Consider the following 19,209-nt stretch of genomic DNA (forward strand, 5'->3'; position numbering starts at 1 on the left):
CAGGAAGATAGGTCCCCCCTGGTAGCAAAGTGGTCTTCCAGGAGTGGTCTTTTTAAATGTGAGTGCTTTTTAGGAGAACATTTTGGCAAGGCTTTTTCAAGTCTATGATGTAAAGATGTTACTGGCATCAGTGTGGAAAGTGGCCAGGCTGTTTCCTTTTCTTCCCCCTCCACCACAAACTCAGCTGTCCTCCCCTTCAGAACTGGACTGCAGGAAGATTGGGCTCAGGAGAGATGCTGGGGAAGAGGGGCTTTTCATGGGCGAGCCCTTTCTGTTCCTTTGTGATTTAGCTTCACAGCGCTGGGGGGAGGGGCGTAGGGAACCTGTGCGGCTTGAAGGGATGGGGACAGAAGGGCCTCTTTGAGGGAAGGGTGTTCTTGGTTCCCTGGGGCTGTCTCCTTTGAGCAAATCTTCCCCTGCTATGGTGCTTGTCTGTGTCTTGAAGACTGTAAACACTTTGAGGACAACGACGAGGTCCACCTTCTTACACTTGAACCAGGGTTTGTTCCTCTAAACTGGCTCATTCTGGAAGCAATGTGCACCATGTACGAGGCAGGCACCCTGTAAATACCACTGGCTGCAGAGAGAATGAATGATACAGGGGTGATTTCTACCAATGAGACCATCAGACTTAGTTTTGGAAAGACTTGGTAGAGGCATTTTTGTGACATGGTTAGTCAGTGAATGATGACCTCATGCGAAGAGTTGACTCATTGAACAAGACTCTGATGCTGGGAGGGACTGGGGGCAGGAGGAGAAGGGGACGACAGAGGATGAGATGGCTAGATGGCATCACCGACTCGATGGACATGAGTTTAAGTGAACTCCGGGAGTTGGTGATGGACAGGGAGGCCTGGCATGCTGCAATTCATGGTGTCGCAAAGAGTCGGACACGACTGAGTGACTGAACTGAACTGAACTGAATCAGAAATAAGCTTCATGGTTGTGAGATTTATGAAACCTGTGGAAACTGGAAAGTGTCACTGAAATGGTGGCCAGTGGCAGAACTCTCAGTACCATCGTGGAGCGTGCGAGCTTACACAGGACACCGTGTGTGTGTGGGGGGGTGGGGGTGGGAGGTGTTGGTCTGCAGCGTGTGGAGAGTTGTTGGCACCACGCCCTGTGGTTTGACCTCTAGATGCGTAGGCTTTGATCTGTGCTGCTCTGACCTCAGGGTAAGCATGGCTGCAGGAAGTGCTTCCAGACGTGAACCCTGAAGCCAGAATCTGCGTGAGAGGTGCCTGTCCCCACCTCCATGTTGGGGGAGGCACTGCACTGAAATACGTGTCCGGATCCCCCAGGGAGGAGCCCGGCCAAGGTAGCCCCTTGAGGCGCAGACTCCTGGCTCCTGTGGACTCCTGGTCTCTGCTGCTGTCCGTGCTGTAGGGATTCCCTGAAGAGGTGATGAGGTTTCTTTTAACTACAAATGGATTCTATGCTAATAAACTAGAAAATAAGATATTTGAAAAGAAAATATACGAAAGTAAAACCCTTGTTATCCCATTGAGAGGCAGCTACCTGTAACATTCTGGTATAAACAGTTTTCTGTTTGTACTTCTACACATATACAGGTTATCAAAGGGGAAGGGGCGAGATAAATTAGGAGTTTGGGATTAACAGATATGCTCTACTATATAGAAAATAGATAACCAACAAGGACCTACTGTATTATAGCACAGGGAACTCTACTCAATATTTTGGAATAGCCTATAAGGAAAAAGAATCTGAAAAAGAATATATATATACATATATAAGAATTACTTTGTTATATACCCCAAAGTAACACAACTGTATTTCAATAAAAAATGGAGGATCACTTTGTATTTATTATTTTATGAAAACTGTTTCTCAGAGTTTAGAATTCTCCACATGTCATCCCAGGTTTCTCCAGGTCACTTCGTTTGGGAGGGACTGTGCTCATGATTGGTGTGTGCATGAAGGCAGTGTGCCCGCTAGCACCTCGGGCATCATCCTGCGAGTGCGGGCCTTCTCCCTTTCCTCAAGCCTGACATTCACATTCTCAGAAAGTTCCCTTGTTCTTTCTTTACTCCAAAATAAAATGTATGCGTAATAAATAATGTTTTTAAATACTGAAATTAAAAAAGAGACAATTTTTTTTTCAGTTTGATAATCTTTAATTAGATTGTATCAGACTAGCCTTCATGCAGATAACAATTATAATCTCCAGAATAAATATTTTTAAATGCCATAACTGTTTTTAGTACCTGAAAGTGACCTAAAATAGGCAAAACTGGATAGAAATAAACTGTGTAAGAATGGAGTCATTATAAAGATTTTCCTGTTTAAACTCAGTTTTCAGCTAAGTGCAGGGCGCCTGCAGCTCTTCATAAGTCACAGTGCAGGTGTGGGGAAAGGGCCCTCGTGCGCTGTTGGTGGGAGCGTGACTAGTGCAGCTACTGTGGAGAATAGCATGGAATTCCTCACAAAATTAAAAGTAGAGCTACCTTGTGATCCAGCATGCAGCAGGGAACGGCAGCCCACTCCAGTGTTCTTGCCTGGAGATCCCACGGACACAGGAGCCTGGCGGGCCACAGTCCATGCGATCACAAAGAGTGGGACACGACTGAGCGTGAGCACACATGACCCCACAGGCTTCCTCCTGCGCCTACATATCCAAAGGGACCGAGTCAGGATCTTGAGAGACCCACATCCCTGTGCACACTGCAGTTACATATATATATGTATGTATTTGTATGTACACATATATAACGTGTGTGTGTAGTGTAGAGATATATGTATATATCTACACATGTACACGCACATCTACATGAGAATACTATTCAGCCCTATGAAAAGCTGACACCTGCTATTTGTGACATTTGGCTGAGTTATTTGGACAGAGGTAAATACTGTAAGATCTCTCTTATATGTGGAATCTAAAAAATCAAACTCAGAAATAGACAGTAGTGTGGCAGTTAACAGGGGCTGGGGGTGGGGGTAAGGTTAAGGAGTTATTGTCAAAAGGTACTAAGTTCCAGTTATAAAATGAACAAGTTTTGCATATCTAATGCACTTCAGAATTATTTTTTAAATCAGGGTTATTATAGCTAATAGTACTCCATTACATTACCAGAGATCAACTTGCCAACAGCTGTTGGATCATAGAAAAAATAATAGAATTCCAGAAAAACATCTACTTCTGCTTCATTGACTACACTAAAGCCTTTGACTGTGTGGGTCACAACAAACTGTGCAAAATTCTTCCAACAAAAATGGCACAGATTCCAGTATTGATGCATACAGACAAATCGATTCCCAGACAGGGTACATTTACCCTGTAAAACAAATTAACTAACTCCAACTAGGCTACCCACTCCCACAAGAACTAGCTTCCAAAAGAACTGGTTCCAACTGGTGGTGGTGGTTTAGTCACTAAGTCATGTCTGATTCTTGCAACCCCTTCATCTGTAGCCTGCCAGGCTCCTCTGTCCATGGGGATTCTCCAGGCAAGAATACTGGAGTGGGTTGCCATTTCCTTCTCCAGGGGATCTTCCCGACCCAGGAATTGAACCCAGGTCTCCTGCATTGCAGGCAGATTCTTAACTGACTGAGCTACAAGGGAAGCCCCAACTGGACCAGTTCCCAAATCAGGTAAATAAAATTACCCTTCAAATGAGCTAATTTCAACTGGGGTGAACTTGCTCCATGAGGACTAGTTCCCAATGAACTGGTTCAGGGTAGAGTCCAACAGCACCTCCTCTCTGTAAATGGGTACCCAACCAAATTGGCTTATCCCATAAAGGAAATGACCAGATTGAAGGGGAGAAATGTTCCCGGTGTGCACACCAGAGCAACTTACCCTCCAAAATCGAACCTGTTGGCTGTCAACACAAAAGGACACATAAAACAAGCAAACTGGCTGAACCAGCTATCAAATTGGGTAGCCTTACCCTCCAAACATAATTGAGTCCGTCAGCTCTAGAAGTTTGTTGGTTCCTTGTCTCAACTGCCAAGCTCTGGGGGAAGTCAGTGCCACTTCAGGGAATCTTGAAGGAAAGATTCTCAGGACAACAAATGGTCCTGGGAGCTGCTAGGGTCCTGCCCCAATATTCCCTGATTGGGGCTGGCTAGCCACAAGCAGCAAGGCTCCTGGCTGGCTAAGCCGAATTGTTACCTAGTTCAAGCTTGCTCTTGTCGCCACTCGATAGGCCAATGAATCCGAGAGAGGAGGTATTGAGGCAAGGAAGAGACCTAGAAAATGGCAGGCTAGAACCTCAAAATAACCATCCTCCAAACTGTGGAAAATTCTTAGAGAGATGGCAATACCAGACCACCTTACCTGCCTCCTGAGAAACCCGTATGCTGGTCAAGAAGCAACAGTTAGAACCAAACATGGAATAATGGACTGGCTCAAAATTGGGAAGGGAGTACAATAAGGCTGCATATTGTCACCCTGCTTATTAAACTTATATGCAGAGTATATCATGCAAAATGCCAGACTGGATGAAACACAAGCTGAAATGAAACACAAACCTCAGATAGGCAGATGACACCACCCTTATTACAGAAAGTGAAGAAGAACTAAAAAACCTCTAGATGAAGGTGAAAGAGGAAAGTGAAAAAGCTGGCTTAAAACTCAATATTCAAAAAATGAAGATCATGGCATCGGTCCAATCACTTCATGACAAATAGATGGGGAAACAATGGAAAAGGTTCAGTTCAGTTCAGTCACTCAGTTGTGTCCAACTCTTTCTGACCCCATGGACTGCAGCACGCCAGGCTCCCCTGTCCATCACCAACTCCCAGAGCTTGCTCAAACTCATATCCATTGAGTTGGTGATGCCATCCAACCATCTTATCTTCTGTCACCCCCTTCTCCTGCCTTCAATCTTATCCAGCTTCAGGGTCTTTTCCAGTGAGTCAGTTCTTTGCATCAGGTGGCCAGTGTTGAAGTTTTCATCTTCAGCATCAGTTCTTTCAATGAATATTCAGGAATGATTTCCTTTAGGATGGACTGGTTGGATCTCTTTGCTGTCCAAGGGACTCTCAAGAGTCTTCTCCAACACCACAGTTCAAAATCATCAACTCTTCAGTGCTCAGTTTTCTTTATGATCCAACTCTCACATCCATACATGATTACTGGAAAAACCATAGTTTTGACTATATGGATATTTGCTGGCAAAGTAATGTCTCTGTTTTTTTAATATGCTGTCTAGATTTGTCATAGCTTTTCTTCCAAGAAGCAAGCATCTTTTAATTCATGGCTGCCATCACCATCTGCAGTGATTTTGGATCCCAAGAAGATAAAGTCTGTCACTGTTTTCATTGATGCCAAAGCTGAGCACCAAAGAATTGATGCTTTTGAACTGTGGTGTTAGAGAAGACTGTTGAGAGTCCCTTGGACTGCAAGGAAATCAAACCAGTCAATCCTAAAGGAAATTAGTCCTGAATATTCATTGGAAGGACTGTTGCTGAAGCTGAAACTCCAATACTTTGATTATCTGATGCAAAGAACTGACTCATTGGAAAAGACTCTGATGCTGGGAAAGATTGAAGGCAGGAGGAGAAGGGAATGACAGAGGATGAGATGGTTGGATGGCATCACTGACTCAATGGACATGAGTTTGAGCAAGCTCTTGGAGTTGGTGATTTTCAGGGAAGCCTGGCCTGTTGCAGTCCATGGGGTTGCAAAGAGTTGGACATGACTGAGTAACTGAACTGAACTGAACTGTTTCCTTTGGAAAAGGAGAATGACAAGACTGTATATTATCATGCTGATTATTTAACCTATATGCAGTATACATCATGTGAAATGCTGGGTTGGATGAAGCACAAGCTCGAATCAGGATAGACAGGAAAAATATCAATCACCTCAGATATGCAGATGACACCACCCTTATGGCAGAAAGTGAAGCAGAACTAAAGAACCTCTTGATGAAAAGTGAAGGAGGAGAGTGAAAAAGCTGGCTTAAAACTCAACATTAAAAAAAACTAAGGTCATAGCATCCAACCCCATCACTTCATGGCAAATAGATGAGGAAACAGTGGAAGCCACTGCAGATGGTTGCTGTGCTGTGCTGAGTTGCTCGATTGTGTCCGACTCTGTGACCCCATGGACTGTAGCCTCAGGCTCGTCTGTCCGTGGAGATTCTCCAGGCAAGGATACTGAGTAGGTTGCCACGCCCTCCTCCAGGGGACCTTCCCAATCCAGGGATTGAACCCAGGTCTCCCACATTGCAGGCAGATTCTTTACCAACTGAGCCACCAGGGAAGCCCCATGGTGACGGTATTCTTTTATTTACTCTTTTAACAGATTCATCAACACATTCAGTTTTTAGACTTGTGAACTCATTTACTGGTCACAACAAATGCAGTAAGAGGTGTGTGTAGGGGTCAAACACCTCACTTTTCCTCCTGTTCTTTGGCACCTAAGGAGAGCTGCAGACTGACGCCAGTCGGTGTGCGTCAGGTGTCAGCACAGGTCTCTCTTTGCACAGCAGCGGCAGCCACGGCCACACCGGGCTGCCAAGCCACCCAACGACAAGGTTTGCTGGAAGTTTGGGATTGCATATTCAATTTCACTACTTGGGATTGGTCTGTTCACATTATCTTTTTCTTCCTGATTCAGTTTTTGAAAATTATGGTTTTTAGGGATATATAGACTTCTTATAGGTTGTCTAATGTTTTGGTATATAACTGTACATAGAATTCTCTTATGATTTTATTGTATCTCTGTGACATAAGTTGTAGTTTCATTGCTTATTTTGCTTATTTGGGCCCTTTGTCTTTTCCCCTAATGAGCCCGATTCAAAGCGTATGAATTTTGTTTATCTTTTCAAAAACCAGCCCTTGGTTTTATTGATATTTTCTATATATACATATATTTTTGGCTCTATGTTACTTAATTTCTTCTGATCTTTATTATTTATTTTCTTCTGCTGACTTTGGGCTTTGTTATTTTTTTCTAATTCTTTTAGATAGAAGATTGTTATTTATTTATTTTTTCCTGTTACTTGATGTAGGTCTGTATTGCCACAAAGCTCCCTCTTAGAGCTACTTTGGGAAAGTTGCATTTTGATTTTCATGTGCCTGAAGGTATTTTCTGATTACTCTTTTGATTTCTTCATTGACCCACTGTTATTTTTAAAATTTAATTTAATTTATTTTAATTGGAGGCTAATTACAATATTGTGGTGGTTTTTGCCATACATCCACATGGATCAGCCACAGATGCACATGTGTCCCCGTATCTTGAACTCCCCTCTCTCCCCATGCCATCCCTCTGGGTTGTTCCAGAGCACTGACTTTGAGTGCTCTGCTTCCTGCATCGAACTTGAGCTGGTCATCTATTTTATATATTTCAATGCTATTCTCTCAAATCATCCCACCCTCACCTTCTCCCACATAGTCTGAAAGTCTGTTCTTTACATCTGTGTCTCTTTTGCTGTCTTTCATGTGGGGTCATCGTTACCACCTTTCTAAATTCCATTTATGTGCATTCATATACTGTATTGGTGTTTCTCTTTTTGACTTTTTTCACTCTATGCTGCTGCTGCTAAGTCTCTTCAGTCACGTCCAACTCTGTGCAACCCCATAGACGGCAGGCCACCAGGCTCCTCTGTCCCTGGGATTCTCCAGGCAAGAACACTGGAGTGAGTTGCCATTTCCTTCTCCAATGCATGAAAATGAAAAGTGAAAGTGAGGTTGCTCAGTCATGTCTGACTCTTTGAGACCTCATGGACTGTAGCCTACCAGGCTCCTCAGTCCATGGGATTTTCCAGGCAAGAGTACTGGAGTGGGGTGCCATTGCCTTCTCCCTCACTCTGTATAAGAGGCCCAGTTTCATCCACCTCATTAGAACTGACTCAAAAGTGTTCTTTTTTATAGCTGAATAATATTCCATTGTGTATATGTATCACAACTTCCTTATCCATTCATCTGCCAATGGACATCTAGGTTGCTTCCATGTCCTAGCTATTGTAAATGGTGCTGCAATGAACATTGGGGTACATGTGTCCCTTTCAATTCTTGTTTCCTCAGTGTGTATGCCCTGCAGTGGGATTGCTGGGTCATACGGCAGTTCTATTTCCAGTTTTTTAAGGAATTGCCACACTGTTCTCCATAATGGCTATACTAGTTTGCATTCCCACCAACAGTGAAAGAGGGTCCCTTTTCTCCACATTTTCTCCAGCATTTATTGTTTGTAGACTTTTTGATGACAGCCGTTCTGACTGGCAAGAGATGGTACTTCATCTGCATTTCTCTGATAATGAGTGATGTTGACCATCTTGTCATGTGTTTGTTAGCCATCTGTATGTCTTCTCTGGAGAAATGTCTGTTTAATTCTATGGCCCACTTTTTGATTGGGTTGTTTATTTTTCTGGTACTGAGCTGGAAGAGCTGCTTGTATATTTTGGAGATTAATTCTTTGTCAGTTATTTCATTTGCTATTATTTTCTCCCATTCTGAAGACTGCTTTTTACCTGGCTTATAGTTTACTTCACTGTGCAAAAGATTTTAAGTTTAATTAGGTCCCATTTGTTTATTTTTATTTCCATTACTCTGGGAGGTGGGTCATAGAGGATCTTGCCATGATTTATGTCAGAGTGTGTTCTGCCTATGTTTTCCTCTAAGAGTTTTATAGTTTCTGGTCTTACATTTATACCTTTAATCCATTTTGAGCTTATTTTTGTGTATGTTGTTAGGAAGTATTCTAGTTTCATTTTTTTTTACAGGTGGTTGACCAGTTTTCCCAGCACCACTTGTTAAAGAGACTGTCTTTTCTCCATTGTATATTTTTGCTTGCTTTGTCAAAGATAAGGTGCCTATAGGTGTGTGGATTTATCTCTAGGCTTTCTATTTTGTTCCATTAATGTATATTTCTGGCTTGTGCCAGTACCATACTGTTTTGAGGACTGTAGTCTGAAGTCAGGAAGGTTGATTCCTCCAGTTCCATTATTCTTTTCAACATTGTTTGTGTTTCCATACAAACTGTGAAATTATTTGCTCTAGTTCTGTGAAAAATACTGTTGGTAGCTTGATAGGGATTGCATTGAATCTAAAGATTGCTTTGGGTAGTGTACTCATTTTCACTATATTGATTCTTCCAATCCATCAAGATGGTATATTTCTCCATCTATTTGTGTCATCTTTGATTTATTTCATCAGTGTTTTATAGTTTTCTATATATGGGTATTTTGTTTCTTTAGGTAAATTTATTCCTAAGTATTTTATTCTTTTTGTTTCAATGGTGAATGGGATTGTTTCCTTAATTTCTCTTTCCATTTTTTCATTGTTAGTGGCTCAGATCATGAATTCCTTATTGCCAAATTCAGACTTAAACTGAAGAAAGTGGGGAAAACCATTAGACCATTCAGGTATGACTGAAATCAAATCCCTTATGATTATACAGTGAAGGTGAGAAGTAGATTTAAGGGACTAGATCTGATAGACAGAATGCCTGATGAACTATGGACAGCAGTTCATGACATTGTACAGGAGACAGGGAGCAAGACCATCCTCAAGAAAAAGAAATGCAAAAAAGCAAAATGGCTGTCTGAGGAGGCCTTACAAATAGCTGTGAAAAGAAGAGAAGAGAAAAGCAAAGAAGAAAAGGAAAGATATACCCATTTGAATGCAGAGTTCCAAAGAATAGCAAGGAGAGATAAGAAAGCCTTCCTCAGTGATCAGTGCAAAGAAATAGAGGAAAACAATAGAATGGGAAAGACTAGAGATCTCTTCAAGAAAATTAGAGATACCAAGGGAACATTTCATGCAAAGATGGGCTCAACAAAGGACAGAAATGGTAGGGACCTAATAGAAGCAGACAATATTAAGAAGAGGTGGCAAGAATACACAGAAAACTGTACAAAACAGATCTTCATGACCCAGATAACCACGATGGTGTGATCACTCACCTAGAGCCAGACACCCTGGGATGTGAAGTCAAGTGGGCCTTAGAAAGCATCACTACGAACAAAGCTAGTGGAGGTGATGGAATTCCAGTTGAGCTATTTCAAATCCCAAAAGATGATGCTGTGAAAGTGCTGCATTCAATATGCCAGCAAATTTGGAAAACTCAGCAGTGGCCACAGGACTGGAAAAGGTCCGTTTTCATTCCAATCAAAGAAAGGCAATGCCAAAGAATTCTCAAATTATTGCACAATTGCACTCATCTCACACACTAGCAAAGTAATGCTCAAAATTCTCCAAGCTAGGCTTCAACAATACATGAACCGTGAACTTCCAGATGTTCAAGATGGTTTTAGAAAAGGCAGAGGAACCAGAGATCAAATTGCAAACATCTGCTGGATCATCAAAAAAGCAAGAAAGTTCCAGAAAAACATCTATTTCTGCTTTATTGACTATGCCAAAGCCTTTGACTGTGTGGACTGCCAAAAACTGTGGAAAATTCTTCAAGAGATGTGAATACCAGACCACCTGACTGGCCTCTTGAGAAATATGTATGCAGGCCAAAAAACAACAGTTAGAACTGGACATATAACAACAGACTGTTTCCAAATAGGAAAAGGAGTGTGTCAAGGCCATATATTGTCACCCTGCTTATTTAACTTATATGCAGAGTACATTATGAGAAACACTGGGCTGAAAGAAGCACAAGCTGGAATCAAGATTTCCGGGAGAAATATCAATAACCTCAGATATGCAGATGATACCACCCTTATGGCAGAAAGTGAAAAAGAACTAAAGAGCCTCTTGATGAGAGTGAAAAGGAGAGTGAGAAAGTTGGCTTAAAGCTCAACATTCAGAAAACCAAGATCATGGCATCTAGTCCCATCACTTCATGGCAAATAGATGGGGAAACAGTGGAAACAGTGGCTGACTTTATTTTTTGGGCTCCAAAATCACTGCAGATGGTGATTGCAGCCATGAAATTAAAAGATGCTTACTCCTTGGAAGGAAAGTTATGACCAACCTAGACAGCATATTCAAAAGCAGAGACATTACTTTGCCAACGAAGGTCCATCTAGTCAAGGCTATGGTTTTTCCAGTTGTCATGTATGGATGTGAGAGTTAGAACATAAAGAAAGCTGAGTGCTGAAGAAATGATGCTTTTGAACTGTGGTGTTGGAGAAGACTCTTGTGAGTCCTTTGGACAGCAAGGAGATACAACCAGTACATCTTAAATTAGGAGATCAGTTCTGAATATTCATTGGAAGGACTGGTGTTGAAGCTGAAACTCCAATACTTTGGCCACCTGATGCGAAGAGCTGACTCATTTGAAAAGACCTTGATGCTCGGAAAGATTGAAGGCAGGAGGAGAAGGGGACAACAGAATTGAGATGGTTGGATGGCATCACCAACTCAATGGACATGTTTGGGTAAACTCTGGGAGTTGGTGATGGACAGGGAGGCCTGGCATGCTGCAGTCCATGGGGTCACAAAGAGTCGAACATGACTGAGTGACTGAACTGAACTGAATGTACAGGAATGCAAAGGATTTCTGTGTATTAACTTTATATCCACAACTTTATATATTGATTGATTAGCTCTAGTAATTTTCTGGTGGTATCTTTAGGGTTTTCTATGTAGAGGATCATGCCATCTGCAAAAAGAATTTTACTTCTTCTTTTCCAATATGGATTCCTTTTATTTCTTTTTCTTCTCTGATTGCTGTGGCTAGGACTTTCAAAACTATGTTGAATAGTAGTGGTGAGAGTGGGCATCCTTGTCTTGTTCCTGATTTTAGAGGAAATGCTTTCAATTTTTCACCATTGAGGAAAATGTTTGCTGTGGGTTTGTTTTATTATGTTAAGGTATGTTTCTTCCATGCTTGCTTTCTGGGGAATTTTTATCATAAATGTGTGTGAAGTTTTGTCAAAGGCTTTCTCTGCATCTATTGATATTATCATGTGGTTTTTATCTTTCAGTTTGTTAATATGGTATCACATTGATTGATTTTTGAATATTAAAGAATCCTTGCATCCCTGAGATAAAGCCCACTTGGTCATGATGTATAATCTTTTAATATGTTGTTGGATTCTGTTTGCTAGAATTTTGTTGAGGATTTTTGCATCTATATTCATCAGTGATATTGGCCTGTAGTTTTCTTTTTCTGTGGCATTTTTGTCTGGTTTTTGGTATTAGGGTGATGGTGGCCTTATAGAATGAGTTTGAGAATTTACCTTTCTCTGCAATTTTCTGGAAGAATTTGAGTAGGATAGGTGTTAGTTCTCTAAATTTTTGGTAGAATTCAGCTGTGAAGCCATCTGGTCCTGGGCTTTTGTTTGTTGGAAGATTTTTGATTACAGTTTCGATTTCCGTGCTTGTGATAGGTCTGTTAAGACTTTCTACTTCTTCCTGGTTCAGTTTTGGAAAGTTATACTTTTCTAAGAATTTGTCCATTTCTTCCAAGTTTTCCAATTTATTGGCATATACTTGCTTATAGTAGTCTCTTACGATCTTTTGTATTTGTGTGTTGTCTATTGTGATTTCTCCATTTTCATTTCTAATTTTATTGATTTGATTCTTCTTTCTTTTTTGCTTGATGAGTCTGGATAATGGTTTGTCTATTTTGTTTATCTTCTCAAAGAACCACCTTCTAGTTTTGTTGCGTTTTGCTATAGTCCTCTTTATTTCTTTTTAATTTATTTCTGCTCTGATTTTTATGATTTCTTTCCTTCTACTAACTGTGGAGTTTTTCTGTCCTTTTTTAGTTGCTTTAGGTGTAAAGTTAGGTTGTTTATTTGATGTTTTTCTTGTTTCTTGAAGTAGGCTTGTATTGCTATGAACCCCCCCTTAGCACTGCGTTTGCAGAATCCCATAGGTTTGGGTTGTTGTGTTTTCATTTTCAATTGTTTCTATGCATATTTTGATTTCCTTTTTGATTTCTTCTGTGATCTGTTGGTTTTTCAGAAGCATGTTGCTTAGCCTCCACATGTTTGTATTTTTAATATTTTTTTTCCTGTAGTTGACATCTAGTCTTACTGCATTGTGATCAGAAAAGATGCTTGGAATGAGTTCATTTTAAAAAAATTTACCAAGGCTAGATTTATGGCCCAGGATGTGATCTATCCTGGAGAATGTTCTGTATGTACTTGAGAAAAAGGTGAAATCCATTGTTTTTGGGTGAAATGTCCTGTAGATATCAAATAGGTCTAACTGGTCTGTTATATCCTTTAAAGCTTGTATTTCCTTGCTAATTTCCTGTTTGGTTGATCTATCTATAGGTGTGAGTGAATATTAAAGTCCCGCACTAGGACTGTGTTACTGTTAATTTCCCCCTTCGTACTTGTCAGCATTTGCCTTATGTACTGGAGTGCTCCTATGTTGGGTGCATATATATTTATAATTGTTATATCTTCTTCTTGGACTGATCTTTTGATCATTATGTTGTGTCCTTCTTTGTTTCTTATTATGGTCTTTATTTCAAAGTCTATTTTTGTCTGATGTGAGTATTGCTACTTCTGCTTTCCTTTGGTCACCATTTGCATGAAATATCTTTTTCCAGCCCCTCACTTTCAGTCTGTATGTGTCCCTAGGTTTGAGGTGGGTCTCTTGTAGACAGCATATATAGGGGTCTTGTTTTTGTATGCATTCGACCAGTCTTTGTCTTTTGGTTGGAGCATTTAACCCGTTTACATTTAAGGTGATTATTGATAAGTATGATCCATTGCTGTTTACTTTGTTGTTTTGGGTTGGAGTTTATAAACCTTTTCTGTGTTTCCTGTCTAGAGAAGATCCTTTAGCATTTGTTGAAGAGCTGGTTTGATGGTGCTGAATTCTCTCAGCTTTTGCTTGTCTGTAAACCTTTTGATTTTTCCTTCATATCTGAATGAGATCCTTGCTCAGTAGAATAATCTTGGTTGTAGGTTTTTCTCTTTCATCACTTTAAGTATGTCCTGCCATTCCCTTCTGGCCTGAAGAGTTTCTATTGAAAAATCAGCTGTTATCCTTATGGGGATCCCCTTGTGGGTTATTTGTTGCTTTAAATATTTGCTCTTTGTGTTTGATCTTTGTTAGCTTGATTAATATGTGTTTTGGGGGTGTTTTGCCTTGGGTTTATCCTGTTTGGGACAGTCTGGTGGCTCTTTCCTTCCCCATTTTAGGGAAGTTTTCAACCATTATCTCCTCAAGTATTTTCTCATGTCCTTTCTTTTTGTTTTCTTCTTCTGGGACACTTACGATTTGAAGCAAAGTGAAGTGAAAGTCGCTCAGTTGTGTCTGACTCTTTATGACCCCATGGACTATATATAGTCCATGGAATTCTCCAGGCCAGAATACTGGAGTAGGTAGCCTTTCCCTTCTCCAGGGGATCTTCCCAACCCAGGGTTTGAACCTAGGTCTCCCACACTGCAGGTGGATTCTTTACAGCTGAACCACAAGGCAAGTCCAAGAATACTGGAGTGGGTAGACTATCCATTCTCCAGCAGATCTTCCCAACCCAGGAATTGAACCAGGGTCTCCTGCATTGCAGGCAGATTCTTTACCAACTGAGCTATCAGGGAAGCCCTGATTTTAATGTTGGGGCATTTAACATTGTCCCAGAGGCCTCTGAAATTGTCCTAACTTCTTTTAATTTTTATTTTTTTCTCTCTGCTTCATTTATTTCCACCCTTCTACATTCCACCTCACTTATCCTCTCTTCTGCCTCAGTTATTCTACTATTGGCTCCCTCCAGAGTGCTTCTAATTTCAGTTATTGGATTGTTCATTATTGATTGACTCTTCTTTATTTCCTCTAGGTCCTTGTTAAACATCTCTTGTGTCTTCTGAATCCTTGTCTCTAGTCTATTTATCTGTAACTCCATTTTGTTTTCAAGATTTTGGATCATCTTTACCACTGTTATTCTGAATTCTTTTTCCGGTAGACTCCTTATCTCCTCTTCTTTGGTTTGGTTTGGTGGGTTTTTGTCACGTTCCTTCACCTGCTGAATATTTCTCTGCCTTTTCATTTTGTTTAGATTGCTGTGTTTTGGGTGCCCTTTCTGAGGCTGGAAGGTCATGGTTCCTCTTAACTGTGGAGTCTGCTCCCTGTGGGTGGGGTTGGACCAGTGGCTTGTCGAGGTTTCCTGGTTGGGGGAGCTTGTGTCTGTGTTCCGGTGGGTGTGCTGGATCTTTTCTCCCTGGGGTGAAATGAAGTGTCCAGTTGGGAGTTTGGGGGTGTTTGTGAGTTTGGTATGGCTTTGGGAAACCTGTCTCTTAATGTTTGGGATTGTGTTCCCATTTTGCTGGAGAATTAGCGTGATGTGTTTTGCACTGGAGCTTGTTGGCTGTTGGGTGGATCTTGGTTGCAGTGTGGGTGTGGAGACTTTTGGTGAGCTCCTGTCTATTAATGTTTCCTGCAGTCAGGAGTTTTCTGATGTTCTAAAGTTCTGGAATTAAACCTCCTGCCACTGGCTTTCAGTCCTTCTCTTACAGTTGCCTCAAGACTTCTCCTTTCAAGGAGATTGGGCTACCTTTCTGGGTACCTGGTGTCTTCCACCAGCATCCAGAAGCTGTTTTGTGAAAGTTGTTCAAGATTCAACTGATCTTTTGATGAATTTGTGGGGGAGAAAGTGGTCTCTCTGTCCTATTCCTCTGTTATTTTTGGACCGCCCCTTCCACTGTTATTTTTTTTTAAATAGCATGTTGTTTACTTTCCATGCCTTTGTGTTGTTACCATTTTTCTTTATATAATTTATTTCTAGCTTCATGCCACTGTGGTCAGAAAAGATGTTTGCTCTAATTTCTGTCTTTTAAAACTTATCCTCCTATTCCGTCATCTTGATCTCCCTGCATCACTATTAAAGTTCTGTCACTTTGTCTAACATGGCTTGAACCTCTTTTGTTAGGTGCATGTTAAGAATTGTTGTGTCTTCTTGGAGAAACAACACAACTGTATTATGGAACACCCTTTATACCTGATATCTTTCCTTGCTCTGAGGTCTACTATCTGAAATTGATATGGTTACTCCTGCCTGTCTTGATTAGTGTTAGCATGGTGTATATGTCTCCATCTACATACTTTAAAAAAAACTTTTTTTTTTTTAATTGAAGCATAGTTAATTTACAATGCTGTGTTAGTTTCAGGTGTATAGAAAAGTGTAGGTCAGCCATGGAGCAGGTCACCCACAGTGCAGGTCACTCGGTGCAGGTCAGCTACAGTGTGAGTTACTCACAGTGAAGGTCAGCCAGGTCACCCACAGTGCAGATCGCCCATGTTGCAGGTCACCACAGGTCGGCCGTGGCCGTGCAGTTAGTACTTACCGTATGTCTGCTTGTTGCTACAACTTGGGGGAAACTTGGAAACATTACTCTCAGTGAGAGAAGCCAGACTGAAAATGCATGATCCCTGATAGGAAATGTCCAGAATATGTAGATGCAGACAGAGTGGTGGTTGACGGGGGCTGTGGAGCAGAACATGCAGTCCCTACTTAAAAGTTACGGAGTTTCCACTGGGATGCTGGAAAAGCTCTGGAACTAGATAGTGACGACTGCAGAACGTTGTGAAAGTGCTTAGTGCCACTGAATTGTGCCCTGTGAATGGTGAAAGTAGTCAACATTAGTCACGGTGTTTTACCACAAAAAATGTAAACTGCTTGGAAAAAAATCAACTCATACATCTTGAAGAGATACAATTTTTATGTCTCAATTATAACTCAGCAAAGATGAGAAAATGCAAATACAATGTCAAAAAAAAGGACAAGAGGGGGCTTCCCTGGGGCTCAGTGGTGGGAAGTCTGACTGCCAATGTGGGAGGCACAGATTTGATGCCTGATCCGGGAAGATCTCACATGCCTTGGAGCAACTAAGCCCATGCGCCCCAAATATTGAGCCTGTGCTCTAGAGCTGGGGAGCCGTAACTACTGAAGCCCCTCACCCTGGAGCCCATGTTCCACAGCAAGAGAAGCCGCCACAACGAGAAGTGCTCTCACCGCTAGAGAGCAGCCCCCACTCACCACAACCGGGGAAAAGCCTGTGTGGCAGTGAGGGGCCAGCAGCGCCGCAGATAAATAAATACAATCATGTTTCGGAAGGAGACTAGAACTTGGCGCACAGTAGCTGCTCAGACTGGCTTGGCTGCCTCTTAGCTGCTATTTTGTTGCTGTTGTTGGCCTGTCTACAAAACCCCACCTGCGGCTCAGACTCGTGCCTTCCTTCCCACTCCCTCCCTGGAGCCCGTGTTAGCCCGGGGGCCACCAGCAGTTCCTGACTCTGCTGCAGCACAGCCTCTCTAACTGCAGGTCTGAAGGATCAGAAGTGCTGGTCCCAGACGGGACTGTTCTGTTCTGGCACAGACAGGTCTGTGGTTGGGTAACACCCTCTTTTCTGCACCTGTGTCTTGATCACAGAGGAAGGTTTGGCTCCATTACTGATGGAAAGCTATTCAGCTCTGTGTTTCCATGATGAACCAGTGGTCAAGGGTGTGAATCTGGGATCTGTCCTCTGGAAACATCTCCCACAATGGCCTCTTTGGGAGGACGTCAGTTTCTTCTCTGCCTTACTTTGAGAAAAATGACAGCCCCTGCCCAAGTGTGCCTCTTTCCTTGGATTCAACTTGCTCCATGCTGAGCTGAAGCCTGGAGAGAGAGCTGAGGCTGCCTCCCTTGACCACAGGGCCCTGCCTGAGCCCTGGGGTCCTCTGTAGGCCATCAGCCATTCAGAGGCCCCTGGGACTTCTGAAGTCTTCTAAGTGACCATCTTTGAGGCTGGGTCCCAGTGGGTTAGCACCTTCACCGGTCACGCCACACAGCAGAGCTGCGTGCACTTAAAGCAGGCCGCTCTGGCTGTGGTGGGCTTTGTGAGCCCCCAGCTCTGCATCGGGTCAAGACTCAGTAACACCTGCTCAAGACGGAGGTTGTTTCCTCTGTGTCAAGCCTGAGGTGACTCCCTGGGCAGTTTAAGGTTCATCAGCAGGCTTGAAAAGAAGCTTCAGTTTGTATAGCATTTTAAAAATAGTGCTCTGTATTTACTCCTGACCATGAACCTTTTCTCTTGCTACTGTGAAAGAGATTGGCTTTATGAAATTCGTGTAGGGGAAAATGACTAAGCTCAAGAAGCCTTTTATATACACTGAGCAGTTCTGTTTTTTTCTGAGCAGCAAGAAGTGAGCAGGGAAGGAAAGGGGATGAGGATGTGGTGGCCAAGGCCACCTCCCAGCTCTGCAACCCAGACGCCGGAAGTGCTGGGCTCTGGAGGCACTGATGCTCATGTTCTTGCCACCATCCCAGTGGACACTGTGGCACAATGGCCGGGAATGCCAGGGGCAGCACAGCTCTCCTCCACAGTGGGCACTGCTTATGCTTTTCACATTCTCTGACCCAACATGAGACATTGCTCCCACTTCCTCCTGCACAGTGCGCCTTCTGTGAGGCCTCAGGGGGAGCGTGGTCACGGGGTGAGGTCTGCTGTCACGTTTGCAGTGACCTGATGCGTCTCAGGGTCCAGTGGCCTGAATGCTGCCTTTCTGGCTTGGTGGAGCCCATGAACCTGGGCTGTGATCCAGGTTGTAAGAGAGTTTGACCTGGACATGAGGGGACAGTCTTTCCAGTCTGTTCACTGATTTCTGCTCTTCGAGAGAGTATGTCTGTCTGACAGATCATCATTTTGCTGAGTTGTTAAACCAGCTGAAGGCACAGGATCCGTGCAGGCTCATCCCTGGCCCCATGGCATGAGAGCAGAGTGGGGGCTCCTGTACCTTCAGGGCTGCCAGGGTTTCCTCTGCCCTCGCCTCTGTCCGCTGTGCCTCCTCCTGGCACCTGGGCTCAGCACTTCTCTGGCCCCAGGCGCTCACAGCTCTGGAAGCAGCTCGCTCTACGGTCTCCTCACTCCTGAGAGGCCGGACATCAGGTTTCGTGGCCAGGATGATGTGTTTAGTGATTGCATAGAACTAAGTCATTAGCAGAAACTATTCAGAAGCTGGAGCCCCTTCCCCAGGCTTGCTGGCCATCTTCCCCACAGTGAATGTCTCTGAGGCCTTGTGCAAAGCAAAGATGCCAGGGCTACTCACACCTGACACATAGGCAGAGACAGTTTCCTTGAGCTGCTTGAACTACCCTTGAGTGTGCTCGGGGAAGGCATGCACTCTGCTTTGAGACTCTTAAGTCTTAACTAGAATAGTGACAATAATACTTGCCAGTCGTTTGTGGTGGAAACTCTTAGAAAGTGCTTCACTTGTAGACGTAACTGACTAACCCCTGTCTGGGGGCATCTGTGGTTCTCAGTGACCTTTCCTGTAAGCTGATCTGGGCTTGGGGTGGAAGAAACAGATCCTCTCACTGAATAATAAATAAGACTGTGATCTATT

The sequence above is a fragment of the Bubalus kerabau genome, chromosome 22 (genome assembly GCF_029407905.1).
Source record: "Bubalus kerabau isolate K-KA32 ecotype Philippines breed swamp buffalo chromosome 22, PCC_UOA_SB_1v2, whole genome shotgun sequence".
NCBI classification, from domain to species: Eukaryota; Metazoa; Chordata; class Mammalia; order Artiodactyla; family Bovidae; genus Bubalus; species Bubalus kerabau.